The sequence below is a fragment of the Notolabrus celidotus genome, chromosome 9 (assembly GCF_009762535.1).
Source record: "Notolabrus celidotus isolate fNotCel1 chromosome 9, fNotCel1.pri, whole genome shotgun sequence".
Lineage (NCBI taxonomy): Eukaryota > Metazoa > Chordata > Actinopteri > Labriformes > Labridae > Notolabrus > Notolabrus celidotus.
In genome coordinates this window covers 4794931-4810316 of record NC_048280.1, presented here as the reverse complement: position 1 = coordinate 4810316, position 15386 = coordinate 4794931, and the positions used below count along the sequence as shown (strand labels likewise).

The 15386-nt window shown below is 39.8% G+C and overlaps 1 protein-coding gene across 2 annotated transcripts in view; it reads left to right on the top strand.

Moving 5' to 3' along the window:
- Positions 1-2655: 2655 nt before the first annotated feature.
- smarca2 (SWI/SNF related, matrix associated, actin dependent regulator of chromatin, subfamily a, member 2) overlaps positions 2656-15386 on the top strand; it is a 188152-nt gene continuing 175421 nt past the window's right edge. The window contains exons 1-3 of one of the 2 annotated variants that reach the window (XM_034692460.1): positions 2662-2744; positions 2828-3007; positions 14532-14631. The gene's annotated coding sequence lies outside the window, so the exon portion shown is untranslated. Of the gene's footprint in view, positions 3008-14531; positions 14632-15386 lie in introns of both variants that reach the window. The other variant, XM_034692458.1, reaches the window with a different exon arrangement.

Here is a 15386-nt window from a genome sequence, read left to right as displayed (position 1 = left end):
AAATGACTTGCATTGCTGAACACTCAAAGAGTCATCATGTCCTGACTTTGATCACACATTCCTGCATATCCTCACTCAGTATCGCCACCTGCAGGTCAGTGGAATAGAGTGAATGTATTCCCAGAGATGAGAACAAACCAAACAGGAACAGGCTTATAAAAACATTGCTCCATAGAGCTATGAGTAAACTCCACATGGAGCTGGTTTAGAAAATGCTGTCACACTCACACAGTTGGTTTCCTGATGAGGTCAAATTATACTTGACTTCTCAGCTGCACCTGTTGGGGTGACAACTTTCACTTTTTGTTGTCTTTCTTAAATTTGCTTTGAGTCAGAAAACCCAAACTTCATCATAAGTGGGCAAAACATGTCTGATAGAGGTTCTCTCTTGAATGTTGTGAAACAATGTTGGCACTATAGTTAGTTCTTCAGTGGTATGTGTCTGCTGTTCTTTTCTGTTTGCTCTATTTTTAGGAGTAAAAACAGTTTTCACATGATTTTTTGCAGATTTTCCTCATTTTCCTGTTGTTGTTTTTTAAAGCTGCATGTTGCCTTAATAACATTTTCCCGTCAGTAGAAACCTGCTGACCCCTGAAGTTGCAGGGCGAGGCTTTAACCTTGGAGTTGGTCTGCCCAAACCAGTTGCCACTGTGACACTTTGGCCCTGTTTAGTCAACACAGCCTGTGCTATTCTCTCTGTTTTCACATCAACACATTTTGTTTCCTGTACAATACAGTGTGAAGAAACTGGTTTCCATTTCTTATCTGAAATGCCCCCCCCCCCCCCCCCCGTGTTTGAAGAGGCTGTTTACACTGTCGCTCACAGATTCTGTGTTACAGGTGAGCAGGGAGGAGTGTTTCTGCTGAGACAGTCAGACTGTAGAGCTGCTTGTCTGGTGAATTTAATTGTCATTCTGCTGTTGTGCTTTTGCTTATCTGACACCTGAAGAAGATAGAATCTGCTTTCCCCAAAACTTTGTGTAAGCCCAGGAAGGACTGAAGGATTATATGTTTTCGTTTTGGTGACATTTTAAAGGCACAGTTTGCTTTTTTGAAGTGGGGTTGTATGAGGGACTTTTCAGTAGAAAGTGTAAAACTCACAGGTGATCCTGGTCTACTCGGCCACTTTAGGAAGGCTGTTAGTCCCCAAAATAAAGGATCCTAAATACCTGTATGACTGGCAATCAAGAACATTTCACTGTATGGTTCCAATTTTGTAAACCTGAATTAATATTGGAATTTTCTTTCCAGATTCACATCCTGCTTTTGCAAGACACTCCAAAGTCTTTTATGTCAGATGTCACCTGATGATAAAAGATACCTAAGAATCAATCAAAGATGAACATGCTGAAGCCAATTTTTGCACCATTCAAAGAATGAACTTCGTTTCATGTAAATAAGAAGTTTTATATGTGATGGTATGCAGAGTCACATGGTGCAGATTCTTTTTTGGGATCTTGAAAATGATTTAATACAAAAGTGAAGGAATTCTTGTGATACCTTTCCTCAAATTTGTCCCAGGAGGAACCAAGCAAAACTGAATCTGGGTCATAAATGAAATCCAAAGCCTGCAGGTGAAAAATAAAACCCTCCAACTTTAGATTTTTTACAGCTTTTTTCTTTCACTGAGCTGCATGAAAGTGTTTTATGGGGGAGCCTGCGTGACGCAGGGGGATACCACCTCAGAAGTAGAGTGAGGACACTCCACTCATCCAATACATCACCTGTAAGTCTATCTTTGGGGAGAACAGACAACCTGCCTTTGATCAGAGCATCCAGAGTTGTCAGTTTTCATGGGGAGGTTGTGTTACTTCATACTTAACAATACAAATCACACGTCACATAAACTAGCCTTACTGTACACTTACATTAGATGATTATAAAGTTTCTGAATGGCAGGAAAATGTTTGAATTTTCACATTCATAGTGATATTTTGTTGTAATTTCTAAGTTAGTAGCAAAGCAAAGACAAAAGTAACGTACATCACTATTATCAGCATGACATAATGCCACTATGCAGCATCATGTCTATTCAAGAGGAGGTATTAGTGGCTTTAACTGTCCTTTCTAAGGCTGAGACCCCTGTTAGTACAATTATTTTTGAATACAGTACAAGTTTATGATGTGGTACAGTCTACATCTAGGTATAGTATGAGTTCAGGATGTGGTACAGTCTATATGTTGATATAGTTTGAGTTCAGGATATGGTACAGTCTACATGTTGGTATAGTACAAGTGTATGATGTGGTACAGTCTACGTGCTGGTATAGTATGAGTTCAGGGTGTGGTACAGTCTATATGTTGGTATAGTTTGAGTTCAGGATGTGGTACAGTCTACATGCTGGTATAGTACAAGTGTATGATGTGGTATAGTATAAATGCTTGTATGGTTTGAGTTAAGACTATTTATACAATTAAAAATGTATCTATTAATATATCTATCTATCTATCTATCTATCTATCTATCTATCTATCTATCTATCTATCTATCTATCTATCTATCTATTTTTCTAAATGAAATAAAACTACAAATTTAAAACAAGTTACAACAACAATAAACAATTTTTAAAAAGAAGTAAAACAAAGCGAATACATTTTACAAAATAATATTGATCATTATTAATTTCCATATTACATCATGATGACGTAATGACGTTGGTGGTGACCTTTAACCTCTTCCCTGTGATTTGATTGGTTGTTTGTTAACACACAAAAGTTCAGCTGTTTCCTTTCATTTCAAGCCGGTAACATGAAAACTTATCTCAGGGGAAATACAACAATAGTTTGTTTTCAGTGGATTATGAAGAACTTTACTTTCGTTTTCAAGTAGATAAAAGTTAAGAGAGAAAGGGACGTCACCCTGGTGAGAGGACTTCTAGTCAAAGGAACCCGGATGCTAACCTATGATGCTAACGTGATGAGGTTATGTCATGATTAATTTAACACGATGAGGACAGCGGGGAGGATAAAGAAAGGGAACGACGCCTGGATGAGCTGCTGTAGAGATGTGAGTAATCTTTATTGAGTTAAAAGAAAGCTGAGACTATTTATAAAGTAAGGGCATACTGTGTGTTTATATTAGCCGTTAGCTAGCTGGAGTTGTGTGGCGTCCATAGCAACGATTTTGCTCACAGCTGAAGTACCCGGATTAGAGATGTGTCACGATCAAAAGCTGCGGCTCTGAGAGTCGATGCTTTATAGTGAATCAGAAGAGCCGGCTTTGATCGCGAGAGAGCCGGCTCCCAGTTTTTTCTTTGCTGCTTAGCTCTCTCAGTGCTCAGCCCCAGCTCTGCTCACAGCAGAACTTTGTTTTGATTGGTCAGCATGGCGGCCATGCGGCCAATCACATGTGAGGATACAGGTGATGGAGGGGAGGCTGTGTGTCGTGGTTTCATCTGTTGCTTCTGAGAGGGTTCTTCTCGAAGACCGAGCAAATACTCGCTGAGAGGAGAAATCGGATCAGCCCATCCAAGCCTAGGCATCGTATTTTTCTTGTTTGTTTGAGTTTGGTTCTGGTTCTGTTTGCTTGAGTTGGTCCTGGCTCTGTTTGCTTGAGTTTGGTTCTGGTTCTGTTTGTTTGAGTTTGGTTCTGGTTCTGTTTGCTTGAGTTGGTCCTGGCTCTGTTTGCTTGAGTTTGGTTCTGGTTCTGTTTGCTTGAGTTTGGTTCTGGTTCTGTTTGCTTGAGTTTGGTTCTGGTTCTGTTTGTTTGAGTTTGGTTCTGGTTCTGTTTGCTTGAGTTTGGTTCTGCTTCTGTTTGTTTGAGTTTGGTTCTGGTTCTGTTTGCTTGAGTTTGGTTCTGGTTCTGTTTGTTTGAGTTTGGTTCTGCCTCTGTTTGCTTGAGTTTGGTTCTGCTTCTGTTTGTTTGAGTTTGGTTCTGGTTCTGTTTGCTTGAGTTTGGTTCTGGTTCTGTTTGCTTGAGTTTGGTTCTGGTTCTGTTTGCTTGAGTTTGATTCTGGTTCTTTTTGCTTGAGTTTGGTTCTGGTTCTGTTTGCTTGAGTTGGTCCTGGTTCTGTTTGCTTGAGTTTGGTTCTGGTTCTGTTTGCTTGAGTTTGGTCCTGGTTCTGTTTGCTTGAGTTTGGTTCTGGTTCTGTTTGCTTGAGTTTGGTTCTGGTTCTGTTTGCTTGAGTTTGGTTCTGGTTCTGTTTGCGTGAGTTGGTTCTGGTTCTGTTTGCTTGAGTTTGGTACTGGTTCTGTTTTGTGGATATGTTTGCAGTTTTCTTTTTATTTGTACAATAAAAAAGTTTGATTAAAATACAAAACAAAAGTAAGAATGGTTTTGTAACAGAATAAATGCACAAAATTGGGCAATTACAAGGCTTCTCATAAAAACATGGTACGTGAAAGGGTTTTCAACACACAAACCATTACTTTTTGCAAAGTTAAGGTAAAATATACCATAATAACCATAACCCTAACCCTAACCCCAATCATAACGCTAACCTTAACCCTAACCCTAAACCTAAACCTAAACCTAACCCTAACCTTAACCCTAATCATAAATACATTCAATATCTCCTTGTACCACAAAGTAACAGTGGGAATAATTTACATTTTTAATCTGCAATGTAAATCTAACTTTTAAAGTCAGTTTAATGTATTGATGTAAAGAGTTGAGTCTTAAAACTAGAAAGAAGGAGAGTAAAAGTTTAAAGCCGATTCAATGGAGATAGTCAAGCTTTGTGCACTTACTGGATATCATCTGTTTTCAGAGGGTGGACGTTTGATGTAAGTTATTGGACTGGCAGTTTAAATAACTTTGAAACTCAAAGCGTTATCTTATTTACCAATTTACTTTGCTTTGGAAAATATTCAAGCAAACACCTGAAGAAAGAAGGATCCTGCAAACTGTCTGCAGCAGCGTTTTTACTTCATCTCCAAGAGTCTCTACACTTCAGAATATGGACACTGAAACAGGATCTTCAGTTTCCTGTCCAGCACAATGTTTAACAGGAGGTTAGATGTGGCCTTGGATAGGATGTATACTGCAAACTCATTATGAACCAATGAGGCTTCAAATCCTCTCACCTGGAGGAAAAAGGTCCTGAGCAGAGACCAAGAGAGGGGAAACGTACACCACCTCTGTGCACAGAGATGAGATACAAAGACCTTATATGGAAAGAGAAAATGACATACACGCATTGTTTGCCCCCGAATACACCCGTGTGTTGAACGTGACCAGAGGTCAGGGTAAACATCAGGTTTATGTTTGCTCCCTAAAATACCATATAGTGTACATTTGTGCATCAGAGTGCTCAGTAAACTGCTCCACCTGTAGGAAATTTATCAAGAGGCTCTTTGAAAGACGGCAGGAGGTCTTCTAACATGTGCGACTCAGCTGCTCGCCAGCTCTAGTTTTCAGAGGGAAACCTGCACACGTTACAATAAAGATTTACACCCCGGCTCAGAGAGAGAAAAAAATCACCCTGCAAGCCACATCTCCTACGGGGTGATTATTGCTCCCATTCAGGGGGAGTGTATTATATTCAATGAAGTAACAGTATATATTTCTGTGATACTAATGACTCCTGTGGTTTGCATGTGGAACAACTTCCCAAAGTCCTAAACTTCTCAGGTAGCGTCTCTCTGAAACCTGCTGCTGTGGCAGAGTACAGCTCAGCTCTGCATGTCCTCCATCATAACTAATGTGCGTTAAGAACGACCCGAGCGCTCCAACAAACCTCGGCAGGAAAAATATCCACTTCCTCTGGGCCCGAGAGGAAACATGGACGGCTCAGGTCTCCTCGGCCCTCATGTGAACCGACGGTTTCACTGCTTTTACTCACAGAGTGGAAAACAGTGGGACAAAAAGGAAACCCTGTTTGAATTTGCAGGTGACCGCGTGTTGATATGTTTAATAACTCATCGTCATTTAGATTGGTGCTGAAAGCTCCTGAATATGAATGAAGACTAAGATCTGAATCTGGAACAGCACATTTAAAAGTTATATGCAGGCGGAGAGAGTCACTGCTCGGCAGGACTGCTGATTTGTTTGCATCAACAAATGTTCAAATTTTCTTCTTGCAGTACTCAGATTTTCACCAATCACTCATTTTGAACTGAGTAAACTAAAACAGTGGAAGATACAGTTAGATGGTTTCCTAAAGTAAAAGTAAAGCAATTAGTGTTTTTATGTTTTCAAGAACACAGATCACATAACTCCTCTTATTAAAACTCTGCACTGGTTACCTGTTTCTTTTAGATTTTAAAGTTCTTATACTCGTTTTTAAAAGCTCTTTAAAGCCTCGCACCTCCATACATTATAGATCCCGATCACTGAGGTCCTCGAATGCTTCCCTTTTAAATGTTCCTCATGTGTCCCTAAACTCAAAACCCTCCACATCTGGACATGAGAACAGCGAGCTCTCTGTGTGTTATTAAAAGTAAGCTTAAGACTTACCTTTTAAATCTGGCTTTTAACTTGGAGTCATTTTCCTTTGATGACCATTGTTTAAGCATCATTTTTATTTAATTTCCTCTTTTTCTTTTCTTTTTTTTTCTCGTATTTATCTGATTTTATTGAAATTATTTATTTCATTTTGAAGTTTTTTATTTTTATTTATAAGTAATTTATTTTTATTTTGAAGTATAATATTTTATTGTTAAGTATTTTCATTTATTTTTAAGTATTTTATTTTATTTTTAAGAATTTCATTTTATTTTTAAGTATTATATTTTTATTTTTAAGTATTTTTTGTAAGTATTTTATTTTATTTTTAAGTATTATATTTTTATTTTTAAGTATTTTTTGTAAGTATTTTATTTTATTTTTATGTATTTCATTTTATTTTTAAGTATTATATTTTAATTTTTAAGTATATTTTGTAAATATTTTATTTTATTTTTATGTATTTCATTTTATTTTTAAGTATTTTATTTTATTTCTAAGTATTCTACTTTATAAGTAATTTATTTTATTTTTAAGTATTTTATTTTATTTTTATGTATTTCATTTTATTTTTATGTATTTTATTTTTATTTCTGAGTACTCTACTTTATTTATAAGTAATTTATTTTATTTTTAAGTATTTTATTTTATTTTTAAGTATTATATTTTTATTTTTAAGTATTTTCTTTTGTAAGTATTTTTTTTTTTTTTATGTATTTCATTTTATTTTTAAGTATTTTATTTTTATTTCTAAGTATTCTACTTTAATTATAAGTAATTTATTTTATTTTTAAGTATTTTATTGTATTTTTGAGTAATTCATTTTATTTTCAAGTATTTCATTTTACATTCCACTATCTTGTTTCAGTCTTGTTTCAGTCCTGATCTTCAGTAGACTCGACTTGGACTTGAGCCGTTATGAATCAGACTTGGACTGGTACTGGAGCATCTACTGCCTTCAGAATCAGAGGATAGAGAGGTGGATTTGGACTTGAACTCTTATGAATCAGACTTGGGCTGATAGAGAGGTGGACCCTTATGAAGACTGTTTTATTTCCCAATACTAAACTTGAGGCTTTTGTTGAAGTCTGGGTGGCTACATCCCCCTCTTACATATAGTCTATGGTTATTAATCCATTATAGAGTAGACTCCTGCTGCAGCAGTGGTCATTGTATGTATCTGCTGCATATGAGCTTTATAATGGAACAAGGCTCAGAGAATTAGAATTGGAGATTTTCTACTTGAATTACTCGAGTTCTCCGTCTGTATGCACCTGTCCCCTTTATTCAGTCCTCCATGTTTCCACGCTACCTGAGACTGGAAATGTTCATTATGATTTCATACAACATGGCTCCAGTGGACCAGTTTGAGGTTAGGAAGCAGGAGCTCTGATTTCCACTTCAGATTTTTCTCCTCAGTAACGACCTCACCGCCTCCAACACCAGGTGAGCTCAGCCCGGGTCTACGGCCTCATCCCGCCTCTCCTGCTCTCTCACAACAGCTGCAGGTTTCGTTCGGGAACACTCGATATGAACAATGGAAATGTACTGATCTGTACGCCATCAGCAAAATCCCCATCAGTGCAATAAAGACTCACAAAGTGGAACCGCAAAGATTTACCTGGATTAGGATTGAGCCGTGAGGGTATTAGTCCTGGTCTACAGTAGCTCAGACTGTTTGCCTTTAGCTTGAGGTTGTACAATAGTAGTTTCTCTGATGAATCTGCTGATGTGCTTTATCACAGAATAGAGTTAGTTTACAACTCAAAACTTTGGATGCAGAAATAAATGACTGAAGATGATCTGCTTAGTTATCCGATTCTTGCATGTCTTGTTAACCAAGCTCCTTCAGTCCTGCTGTTTTTGGGCTAAAGCACTGAATGAAGGGTGCCCAGGAGTTACATTTTTGTTGCTGCAGTATCAAAAAAGTTGTTGATATCATTTGATTTTTACTAGAAATGTATCAAAGATTAAATTCTAGCATCATGACAACTCTTATTCATGTCATCGTTGGATATTTGTTCTTCTAGGGGGCGCTACAGAATTATTTTTTTTGCAAGACCTATAATAACTTGCAATTTTCACCAGACCCGATGAGTGTGCAAAAATATCCGTGCTTTCATTCACGTTCAGGGGTCCAAAACTGCAATCTCCTATAATAATAACCCTTAGGGTTACAATAGGGCCTTCGCCACCAGCGTTGCTCGGGCCCTAATAATCAAATCAAGTGATCATATTAAATTTAAACATTAGTTAGTTGGATACAAGCTAAAAATAAGAAATGTTAGAATGAAATGTTGGAAATGTTATTAAATGTATTAAATTTCCATTTACGTCAAGGAAATATTTATTTTGTCATCTGCCACCCTTTTTTTTCCTTCTGACAATCTTCTCTCTTGTAAATATCAAAAGTCTTGAGTTCTTCCACCTCTGTCACAGACTGGTTTCAGTGATGCAGCCTTGAGGACTGGACTGATTTGGAGCCACCTGAGCCGTGCCCAGCCTGTCTGCAGGATTGATGGGAAAGCCAGACAGCACGTGTGGTGTTTTACTGTGGGCCGCTCCTCTGTTTTGTCGCTGGAAAAAAAAAACCCTCACATCCATGAAACACACATTTGAACAGCCTGGCCGAACAGGAAAGGGGGCTATATAGGCTATAGCATGGCACGTGTAAGCAGATCTAGCTGCATTTGAAGTTTTAAAAGCTTCTGCCTGAAAGATTTAGTATTAAGGGTGGGGGAGGACCGTATATGACACCCTTCCAGGACCTCTTATAAATTGGAATCAATTTTTCAAAGGAAATCATAAAAACTAGTTTCTTTTCCTTCTTGCCGTGCAATCCTGATGGCTCCATTTAAAGTGGGACCATCCACATTCTTTCACCATTACTGCTAAGTATCCACCCCGAGCATTACCTTCAGCTACAGAGGCTTTCAGCGGAGGTTACACAATTTAATGACCCAATTTGAGCCACTTCTACATTACATCAGGATATGTTGTGGTATTGTTTGGACACAGTCAAAGAATAATACTGGGCCAGGGAGGAATGACAAAGCCACTCACTTCCTACAAATTGACCAGCTGATGAGAAAAGCAAAAGCGCGTGTAACGGCTCCCTAAAAAAAGCCCCATATGTTTGAAGACGGTTGAAAGTTTCTCTTCCCGTCACGCTTCACTCAGAGAGCTTGTAACAAAAGCGAGGACTCTCCGGAGGGTTAAGTGACGCCAAGAGGATGGAAAGGCTCCCGTTCGCTCCTCGTCCCAGCCATCACCGCTTTCATCAAGATCCACAAAGTTCATCCAATAACGGCCGGACAACCTTTATCGCTCTGGTTTATTGTCACGCCCGTTCCTTGTTGAGAAAATGTCACAGGCCGTGTAAAAGCTCAGATGAAAGGGAGGTTTTTTGGGAGTGCTATGTGGTTTAGTCTCAGAGGGCTGCAGGCTTTTTACGAAGCTTCCCTTGAACAAAATGTAAGACAGTCGTCCATAAAGTGAACACTCTCTTCTGGTTGTGACTTTCTGTTGCTAGAACTAACAGGATAGATCTCTAATAGACCCCATGGCAACGGAAGTACAGCGCGGTACAATAGTTTGCCAAGCTGTGCAAGGAAGTTAACCATCAAAACTGCAATTTTTACCAAAACAAAGTCACTTTGACGGACTGTAAACGACTTCCAGCTCTGTGTGAAATCAGTGAGTTGACAGATATTTAGTCTACGGACGTCTTTAGTAGAAAAACCAGCGTGTACACCGGAGAATGATTAAGCTCACAAGTCAGTCCATGCCTAAGACTACATTATCCAGTCCCTCCAGGAAGTTGCGATTTCGCGATCGCAACTATCAACGCAAATTCAACCAATCAGCGCGATTTTTTCGCGGCCCTGCAATTTTTTACAATCAGCGCAACTTTCCCGCAAATTTGACCAATTACCTCAATCTCAGCCCCTGCACGTCATCGGTTTTGTCATCAATTTGACTTCCTTGGAACATAAACATAAGTCCTCACTTGATCGGCACTTTCAACAACAAAACACGCACAGAGAACGGGTGAAAAGAGGGGACAGCAGGCAGGACAAGTGACCATGACAACGTCATTATTTATAGATTGAGGGGCTCAGTGTTAGCTTGGTAACCTACCTGCAGCAGGTGTGCTTTATGAACCAGCTCTCCTCACTTCCATGTATCTGTCTCATCTTCATTGAGGATTTTTACCCCCGGTGTGCGTTAGTGACAAAGACACAACCGGGGGACGTCTGTTTACTATTTGATGTTTGACGTTGTTGCCGTGGTTACCCTAAAAAGCTCTGCATCTACAGCTTGATTTAATCCAGTTTGGTGAAACATCAGACACATTCAGTAAGTTTTGATCAAGTCCTTGTCATCAAAGATGCAGATTAATTTCAGAGTGCCGTGAACTGACTGTGCGTCAGTAGCTGCGAGGTGCATTCAGGGACCGTCGTAAATGTGCAATACAGCCCTTTCATGGCATTTTTCTGTGAATCAAGAGAATCAAAATACAGTCAGTGGCCACATCAAGAATGCTTTCTAAAAACAACTGTAATTTAGCATATTTACTTGCCCCTGAGGTGTTATTGGGGGAAAAAAGAAAAAAAAAATAATCGCAACTTTCACCGCAATTTTTTTTTTCTCGCAAATTCAAGCTTTTTGGGCCGCAACAATCACAAAAAAATCCCGCGAAATCCTGGAGGGACTGATTATCTGTGGACATGTACAGACCATCAAATATCAAGACATAAACTTGTGTCTAGAAATAAGAAATCCTCCACGTCAAAGACAAGCTCATAAGACAGCTACGTCTGAGACCTGGGTCATAACAAACAAGCTAGAAAACTAAACCCAGCCAGGAACCTGCACTGGTACAGATCAGACTAATAATGATGCTGTGTTTTTGCAGACTTATTAGTCTGATAAGAAACCATAGTATTAATGTGAACATGAAATCTGTTTCTGCTACTCGTAATTCAAACTTTCATGTATTATTTACCTCTCCAAATTGAGTCTTAATTGTCTTATTTGATCATAACCTCTGCACAGTAAACAACTTCTTCACAGTGAAAACTGGGTTCTGATGTTAATTATTAATAATTAATATTATTTAATTACAGTCAAACCTGATGAACCAAGGTCGGATAAAGAAGAGATTTAATAGCTTGCAGCCAAGGACGCCGCTGGTGTCCCTGTTAACTGGTGACAGCCAGCCAAGTGCGCCTCTCACTAATGCTTTTAGTTTTCATTAAACACATATCTGATGAGTTTGTTTTTATATTACAATGCAAAATAAACTGGGATGTATTCACAAGGACTCTTTCCATGTTTCAACAGCTGTTGTAATCGTGGTCACTCTTAACACCAAAACACCGGTTGCTCTGAAACGATCGTAACCCTGCCTGAATCCTGGAGAGCTTGAGTCTGTGGTGGAGTATCGATTCTGACAACCAACCACAGAACAACCCGACACTTTGATGCTGCCAACAGTTTTAATTCAGTGCATAGACTGTATAAATAATGGACGTAGTATCCGCGACGTCACCCATCTGTTTCTGAGCGCTGTTTTGAAGCCGGTTGTTGGGGGGAGCCATATTGAAAATGCTGAACTCAACCTAACTTAGTCTGAGGTAAAGAGGCAGAGTTTGAGCCTCCTAGCCAACAGCTACAGTGTTCCCGCCTGTCAGTCATGTCCTTATTTGGGCAAAAACTTGGAATCTTAATGTCTTCTGTACCGAAAAAAATCCCCCCGTACAGTGTGTGCCGATAGAGAGATTAGCTACGTAGACCGAAGCCGTTTTTTGAACCAGGCTGTAAACATGTTTATTTCTGCTGTAAAGATCGTCTTCTTTGAATGGGTGTGTATGTGGTTTCCAGTGTTTCTGCAGCCAGCCTCAAGCGGATTCTCGATGAACTGCACTTTTTAGCACTTCCACATGCGCTTCATATTTTGAGACCATAGGTTGCTGCTTGTTTCAGTGTTTAAAGCTTGCTATCTCACTGAATGTATGGGGCTAAACACCATTTCCGTTGCCAAAATGCTGATGCACTTCTTCCATGATGTAGGCTGTAAAGGGGTCTATATTGTGAATGAAAGCTGAAGAAGCTTCTGCAAACTTCTCAGCTCTCCATGAATTTTAAAGTAGTGGAGGAAGTAGAAGCAGTTTATGATGACTTCATGTATATGAAATACTTTCAAATGCAGCTTCTGACTTGATGTGCAACAGGCTGTCTTTTTTGTATGTTGCATCATTTCTGTGCAATAAGTCTCAATCCTCCTTTATGATGCATTTTGAGAGCGAGCAGTCTAATAACAGGGTGCACCATACAGTGAGCTGGGAAATCGTCCAACTTCTCCTGCAGCCTGCTCCTCCTTCCCCTCTGTTCCCATAGGGGTGTAGCAGTTAAATGAGGCAGACGATGAGTTTCACCTCCTGTAAAGTGTGTTAGTGAGATGACTTGATAGTGCAGCAGCAGGGTGGTCTCAGGAGGGCCGAGTCCTTGTAAAGACGAGGACCTTCCCATCTGTACGCCGCCCTCTCTGGGTCGTTGGGGCCCAGCTCTGTTAGCTTGATGATCCACCCAGCTGGAGCTCACTGTGTTAACATTTACTCCCATGGAAAGTCGAGAGTGGGTTTGTGAACTTTAACAGCACCGTCCTGCCTCAGAGGAGCTCAGGTGCTCACACATCAATCAGGATTTGTAATTGATGATAGTAATGATGGTAATCAAGCCGAAAACCAGCGGTAAACTGGAACCCCAAAATGTAAAGTGACCCCTGATTGGTCGTAGCCTTCACTAGGATTTGTTAAACACCCTGGTTGCATTATTAAGACCTGGATCAAGCTCTCTGTTTCTGTATTGCAGCAAAAAAAATTATCAATTTAACTAACCCACCACATCTGTAGCATTTCTAGCTTTACTGAGTCGTCACTTTTATGTAAAAGCAGTCTGCAAATCCAGATTTAGGTCAGCCGATGAGGTTCAGAGAGTCAGGTGGAGTCGTTCTCGGCTGTATTCGCATGCTGTCCTCACACTGTTTGACCCCAATGATTTCTACTGGAGCTGCATGGATTTTATCACACTTTGATTTTTAAAATGAAGCTCTATCCAGCTGGCGGCTAACCTAAAATTAGCTGATGATTATTTAGTGATGGGAAAAAAAGCTTTGGGATGTATCTTGAATTTAGGAGAAACATGCTGCAAACACTGCATTGTCTACCCGAAGACTAAACAACTAGCATGTCCTTGTTCATAAGGCAGTTCTTAACTTGCTTCCCTCATATTTATATGATTTTATTCATTTAAAAAATACTTGAAGCTACAGTCTTCGCTCTGTGACCCAGTCACAAAACTTGTTTTTGCTTTCTGTCCCCAGAGAGCATCTTGAAATGGAAAAAGAGAGTTTTAGATTATCAGCTCCTGCAGCCTGGACCCTGCTGCAGGAGAGTTTGGGTTTGAGTCATACACTGTATAATAAAGACGTAGTATTTGTGAAGTCACCCATCTGTTCCTGAGTGTCGGCGGGAGCCATATTGGAAATGCTGAACTCAACCAAACTGCTGGTGACGAGTGTGAAGTAAAGAGACCGGGTTTGAGCCTCCTCGCCGACAGCTACAGTGTCCCTATCTGTAAGTCAAGTCAGTCATGTACTCAAATGGGAAAAACTCGGAATCTTAATATATTCTGAACAATTGCATTAGAGAAAAATTCACTCCCGTACAGTGTGTGCCGATGGAGAAATGAGCTCTTCTGACCTAAACTGTTTTTTGAACCAGACTGTAAACATGTTTATTTCTGCTGTAAAGATTGTCTCTTTTGAATGGGTGTGTATGTGGTTTCTGGTGTTTCTGCAGCCGGCCTCTAGTGGACGCTTGATGAACTGCAGTTTATAACGGGCTTCATATTTTAAGACAAGAGGTTGCAGCTTAGTTTGAGTCAGCTTGTCTCTTTAAATGCTTTTAAAAGCAGGTTGAAGGCATTGGAGGAAGATGCATCAGCTTCATTGGGATGAAGTGATTCTTAATCTCAATGAGGTTTTCCTGGTTAAATAAATTTAAATAAAGAAAGATACCTTTAAAGCCCCTCAAACATTTGATCTAACTTCTTGTTGTCTCATTTGTTTATTTCTTCACAGGCTGCACATGATCATCCACCTGAAGACAACCTGAGAGAAGGCCTGGCATGGAGAGGACTCGTATCAAACCCTTACAGTACGACGTTTCAGACACCAACAAGTATGTGCCTGAACACACTGACTACTTCTCTTTGTCATACTTAGCTTTGTGTTACCTTATACAGCGAACACTAAACCTATCCTGCAGGAGCAGAGACATGCAGAGCAATCAGGGAAACGTGTGTTTGTGAAAGGGCGTACTGGTAGCTTTGATCTTATCCCAGCATGCACTGGGCAGCAACCATGATTGTGCACTGAAACATTATGTCCTCTGGAGGAAGTCAGGATTATTATTATTTATTCAAATGTTGCCACACTTACTTTTTGAGGTAGTTAAGCCAATAATGAAACTATTACTGTTCCCACTTACTATGGGACAAAATCCAAGTATGTTACTGGAAAAACTACATTTAATTTCAAAGTGATAATTAAATAAGTTTTAATTAAAGGAGTAACAATCCGAACAGGATCAGACTCTTAAAGGAAACGTGAATACTCAGTGAAACGGTAAGAGTGAAGTAACACTGTCCCTGTGTAACCCTTTGGCCTGGCAGTTTCTTTTTACCCACCATCCTCTGCTTCAGTGTGGTGTTGTGTATCGCTCACCCTCTGAGCCTGAGTGTGTGTGTGTTTGTGTGTGTGTTTACTGCTCTGTTGGGGAGCTGATCGTCCTCCTCCTCTCTCAGACACAAACCGTCCTGCTGCTCTGTCGTTACTCTGCAGCTCCTTCATGCAGCGTCCACGAGCCGCTGAGTAAACACGGCTGAGTGGACACATGCAGGCCCGACAGGTCACTGGATCACTGACAGCCTGCTG